This window comes from Plecotus auritus, assembly GCF_963455305.1.
Source record: "Plecotus auritus genome assembly, chromosome: 12".
In the NCBI taxonomy this organism is placed as follows: domain Eukaryota; kingdom Metazoa; phylum Chordata; class Mammalia; order Chiroptera; family Vespertilionidae; genus Plecotus; species Plecotus auritus.
The window spans coordinates 1,533,541-1,539,540 of record NC_137778.1 but is presented as its reverse complement, the minus strand read 5'-3'; positions in this window follow the sequence as shown (position 1 = coordinate 1,539,540).

The window sequence follows — 6,000 nt, the reverse complement described above, 5'->3', positions numbered from 1 at the left end:
CACCTGTGGCCCAGGCGACCGCGGGCTCCTCCTGCTCAGCGGGTGAAAGAACCGCCGTCACACGCAGGAGCCCTGGCCCTCACCCGCTGGATGGCACGGCGCGGGGTTCTCCCGCGGGAAGGCTGTTGGGGGTAAATCACAAGGCTGAGCCTTGGAGAGAGGACCCGCCAGGCCACCGGGAGGGGATCAGTGCAGAGAGGGAGGCAGCAGATGAGGGGTTTCTTTCCCCAAATCACACGGCGGGCACCTGTCCCTCCTCTGCGGCACCTGCAGTGTGAGGACAGGTCACGGCAGGTCTGGGCGCTGCTGCTCTCACCGCTCTGCTCCTCCACCCACTGACCCCCGCGAAGGGACCCCCCCATGGAACCCCACGAAGGGACCCCCCACGGGGAAGGGCCTGTGGTCTTGGGGTCACATCTGAGAGGACCATCTTCATGGGAAAATGAGGCAAAATGAAAATAGCCAGACAGGCTAGTTTACCCGCCCCCGGGAGGGCAGGCACAGGGCGGGGGCAGCGGGTGAGGGCCAGGCCCCCACGAGAGGCTGTGTGGGCGCCACTGTCCTCCAGGCTCAGGCTCCTCGTCCCAGGGCCTCCGGGAGAGACGCTCTCGTCCGGAAATTCTACACGCTGTTTCCAAGGAGCAGGTAGACGCAAGAGAGAACAGAAAAGAAGATTAGTGTTGACTCTGAATCAGAAACAGGGACCTTGTGGCATCTGATGGCGAGCTGGCCCTCTGAGGACCCCACCCGTGCCAGCCCCTCGGAGAGCAAGCCTGGAGGGTCAGATCCCCAGGGGGTCTTAGAGTTAGCCAGCCCTCTGCCAAGGAGCCTGCCTCTTTTTTTTGGTTTTTCTTTGTTTTTTGTTCGCTGAGGATTTCTTCCATTGGTTTTTAGAGAGAGTAGAAGGAAGGGAGGGAGGGAGAAAGAGAGAGAGAGAGAGAGAGAGAGAGAGAGAGAGAGAGAGAGAGAGAGAGAGAGAAACATCGATGTGAGAGAGACACATCAATCGGTTGCCTCCTGCACACACCCCGACCAGGACTGGGGATGGAGCCTGCAACCGAGGTACGTGCCCTTGACTGGAAATCAAACCCAAGACCCTTTGGTGGGTGGCCCAATGCTCTAACCACCAAGCCACACCAGCCAGGGCAGGACGCCTTTCCAACCTCACCTTCCCAAACCACAGTCCCTCCTGTGGGGTCCCACTCACCCTGGCGGGAGTAAGCCTTCTTCCGTTTCCCCGTATATATCTCCGAAAAACTACTTCACATTAACTTAACTATCTGTTGTCCAGCCTAGACGAGCATGGCCGCTCCTTGTTGAGAAAGAAACTGAGCCCAGAGAAAGGGGACAGGTGGCCGACACGTTGCCTTTCATCTCCTTTCAAATCTGAGGCTGTTGAGCTTTGAGGGGTCCAATCAACCAAATAGCTCTCCAGTGTCCGTGGGACTTGGTGAGGATGCTCTCCCCACCCAGCCCTGTCTGTTTTCTGAGGCGTCTGCACACCTGTATGGAGGCCGACCGCCTGCCTCCCCTCCGCAGGACGGCAGTGTCCTCAGGCGGACGCTGATGTGACCACCCCTCCCCTCCACGCACCCACAGTACTCGTGGTTCCCCGTCTCAGGGTGACAGCAGGGGAGAAAAGCACCCCTTGAAGCAGAGTTCAAACTGCCTGGGGGTGCACTTTTGCATGAGAGACTCCTTTTACACGAGGCTGCGCTGCTGCACTTATAAACCAGGCTCCCTGTGCTCATTCACACCCGCCCCCTCCCCCAGCTCCAGTTAAGGTTAGGAAAGATGGTCTCGCCCTGGTCTGTAGGGCTCAGTGGATAGATCATCAGCTCGAGGACTAAGGGTCCAGGGTTCGACTCCCGTCAAGGGCACGTACCTCGGTTGCAGGCTCCATCCTTGGCCCCAGTCTGAGCGTGTGCAGGAGGCAGCCAATTGATGTGTCTCTCACGCATCGATGTTTCTCTCTCTCCCCCTCCCTTCTCCTCTCTCTAAAAATCAATGGAAATAATATCCTCGGGTGAAGACTAACCAAAAAGAGATGGCCTCATTCTGTCCCCATTCATTCCTGAGCACTGATCTTCAGCTGCTTTAGATGAGAAATAGAGGACCGGTTTGTGGATTCCGCCTCCTGGCCCGGGCTGAAGATTGTTTCAGCACGTGGCTCTGAGGAGCAGAGCGGAGCCCTGACGTCTGAGCACGGTGGTCGCTGCGTGCCATCTAAGCTCACCCCGTGCTCGTGTTCGGACGATGCCACTCAGAATCCTGCGAGGATTCCAGCACAGAAGAGAGGTGCATTTGGGTTGGTGCTGAGCTGGTGTGAATCCGTATAATGGATAATAGCTCCACCCCTTCATTCTTCCAGATGAGGAACTCGGGCCCAGAACGGAGTGGCCTGTCCACGTCACACAGGCAGGTCCAGGATGACACCACGTCTGTGCTTCTCCTTTAACATCTGAAGTATTTCTGCAGCCAGCGTCCAGGAGGCAAAAACCCCACCTTTCCCATCCTTTCTGCGTGTTCTGAGTTTTCCCTAGAAACCTCCTGACAAATGCACTGGGGTGGAGGGATCCTCGGAACACTCCAGAACACGCATTTGGTTTCCAGGTTAGCTCCCGCCTGGGCAGCCGTGTCCAATGTCTTCCCTTCTGTGGATGGAGTTGTAGGGATTGTAAATCCAAATGCCCTGGGAACAAGCTACTCATTCTTGCCATCTCCACCGACCTCCTGTTGAATTGCTGATGCAGCCGAGCTTAGCTAAATTGGCACTTTTCTAACACTAATAATATTTTCAATTTTTTTCAAGGACTTGTGGCCAAGAGCTGAAAAGTAGTGAGATGAGCAGAAAAAGGCATTTTCTTTCCAAAGACCAGCCTGTGAGAGTTTGCGCTGGCACTGGCCACATGAGGGTCCCTGTCTGGCCACAGCGCCCTCAGGGGCTTGAGCAGAGGTGACCCTGGGCTCATGTGTGGCCACGAAGCTAACCCGCCACGTGACCTGACAGGCAGCTGCAGTGCCAGCCCCTCCTCTGAGTCTGCGGGCCGACACAGGACTCAGGGTCGGCTCAAGACGCGCGATGCTAAGGCCATGGCTCTGAACACAGACGTTCCTCACTGACTTGCCTGGCTCTCTCAGGGTCGGTTCCAGGCTGCGCCAGCTTCCCACGAGGTTAAGTCTGTCTCCTGTGTCTCTAGTCTCTGTTCAGAGCGTCAGTTTTCCGGGGCCAGCAGTTGGCCCTGCACCCCCAGCCCGAGCCACGTCTGTAGACCGTCACCTCTGGGACCTGGCGTCCTGGGCAGCGAGGTCTGCGGGCGATGTCTCAAGCCGTTAGTCTAGGAGCTGTGGGTTGCACCTGCCGACGGTCACCTGTCCCGAGCGGGAAGGCAGAGCAGGACACACGTAAGGAGGGTGACGGCGGGGACTGCTCAGTGCTCTCCACCTGCACGCACGCCGGGCACCGCCTGGCCGCCATCCGTGCGGTGAGGAGAGGGGAGGGCGGAGCGTGGCTCCGGGAGGACTGCCTGCCGGTTGGTGAAAAGGAGGCGGCATGGTGTGCTCTCCCACGCTCTCCTGGCCTCCTGCACTTCCTGCCTGGTTTGGCCAGAGGGGCAGGGTTCCCATCCCTTCCTCCACTCACTAAGCACACAGCAGGCAGATGGCCCCGCTCCTGCCTTGCCATTCCAGTGAGTACATGGGATCCTACCCCGCCCGACGCTGATCGCCACTGGGGACTGCTCAGACGGTCCCAGGCTGGCCCGGGACCCCGTCTCAAACCCAGCTTCACAGGCTCTGCACTGTGAGCGCCACTGGCCAGCCCTTGGTAGAGGGGGCGCTCTTCCCCTTTCTCGCCTTTTCCAAGGAGAGGACAGGCGATTCGCAGAGGGGCGCTGCGGGCCAGGAGCAGAGCACCCCAGCACGGGCAGCGCTTTGCCTGGGAATGCTTCCTCTGATATTCGGTCCCTGCCTCCCTGCGGGGCCAGTGCCGGAACAAGGACCTGTTTGTCTCTGTGTCTTCAGCTCCTTACCTAAAATAAGGAGCAGGGGTGGCTCATGTCAAACCGGGGCGATGCTGCTCCCCACCCGCCCCCTCAGGTTCCTAGCAGGACATTGTAGTCTGGTGTGTTTTCTGTCACCTCACCTTTTAGGCAATTAGATCTCCATCAGGCCCCAGGGCCCTGCGGGCAGTCAGGAACCATTAGAGGATGGGGTGGAGAAGAACAGCAGGAGCCCTGAGCCCTGAGCCCGGCCACAGACCTTTTCAAAGCAGAGGCCGCTGTCCAGGGACGCTCTCCACCCACATCAAAGCCGCAGAGCCGACTCTGCATGTTGGGGGCCTGGGGCTGCACCCTGTCCAGGAAAGAGGTGCTTTTATCTCTGCTCTTCCTCACACCATCACCATCGGGCCAACCACCGTGTCTCCTGTCTCTTTTCACCCTGAATCTTTGTTTTCATAAGATTACAGCATTTCAGAGACTCAAACCCTTTCTTGTCCACAGAGGAAATGGGCTGGAGCCCGGAGACAGTGATGGCCCATCAGTCGTAGGGCAGATCTGTGACTGAGCAGGAGACGCTGAGAAAATGTAGTGATCGGTGGACAGAACCAAGATGACTGATCACCTCCCCCGCAGCCCTGTGCTGGCGGCAAGAGCAGAATTAAAGATGAATCCGTGGTCGTCTGCCTCCCCGGGCAATAGTGTCGGCTGGGCTGTAAAAGGCCTTGTACAATGGGCAAGGAGAGCCTCAGGGAGGGCGGCTTCCCGGAGAGGAGATGTGGACAGATATGGATATATAACACTGTATACAAGGCACCCCAAAATGTGTGCACACCTCGAATAATTATTCATTCCAAAAGTTAAATCCGAAAGAAACATCAGCTGATAGCTGTTAAAGTGTGTATACATTTTGGGGGGACACCCTGTATATAAGATGATCAACTTCAATCCAATTACAATATCATTTCTGTAACGAAAGAAGTCACAGAGGATTTGAAAGTGGTGGGTAGAGTTAACATCCATAGTTACTGATTGTGCTCGAGATCCACCTGAAGTCTGAGTCCCCGTGTCTCAGAGGTGCCACCCAGCGCCCTGCAGGCTCGCCGGGTCCCTTGACGTGTAGCACTCACGTTTCCCATCGAACATGTTCCTCAATGATCCGGGTGCCTGGGTCATGCACCTTGGAGAGGCTTTCCGAATCGCATCGGATCGCAGAGGCGTAGCCCGGCGACTCCAGCCTCACGGCAAGTGACGTTCTGGGGCGGGAGCTGCCCCTAAGCGCCTGGGGATGGCCTCGCTCACAGCGGCTCTCGGCTCCCGCGTGGCCACACCGGGGCTGAGGAGCAGCTGGAGACGGACCTGCTGCTCCCTGAGGGGCGGACACAGGCGGTAAGCTGCGCCGATCGGTCGCACACTGGGACCCTCCGTTCAAGTGCAACGCGCACCTGCTGCCGCAGCTCACCGCCCGGGGAATGGGTGTCCGTGTTCTTGTTTTACAGGCGACGAATCAGAGGCTCCAAGAGGTGAAACGGTACATGTAGCTACATGGGCACAGGTGGCTCACATTCTCGACGGGGACACAGTCAGCGTGGCCAGGCATCCCAGAGGGCCCGTGTGGGAGTCACAGCCCCGAGGTCTGGGACCTGCCGTGGGCCCGGGAACTGGTGTTCAGGAGAGCGACTCCATGTCAGCAGCCCTGCCACAGCGGCGCCTGGAGGGGTCAGAAAGAAGAGGCAGCGGCAACGGCGCCCTGAGCACACGCGGTTGGGAAACTTCAGAGAATGGCTATTCCTACGCGTGATCGGGGCCAGAAGAGAACGCTCCAGCATGTGGACAGGCCCCGGGTGCGCCAGCACATCCCTGGCAGCCGAGTTCACGGCGTTCTCAGGACTGGAGGGGCTGTCAGAGAGGATGAGGCTTCCGAGGGGCAGGGAGACCAGACCGGAGGTCATTTCCTCAGAAAACACTGGACGAGCTTTAAAGCCTAGAAATCGCGGGTGCA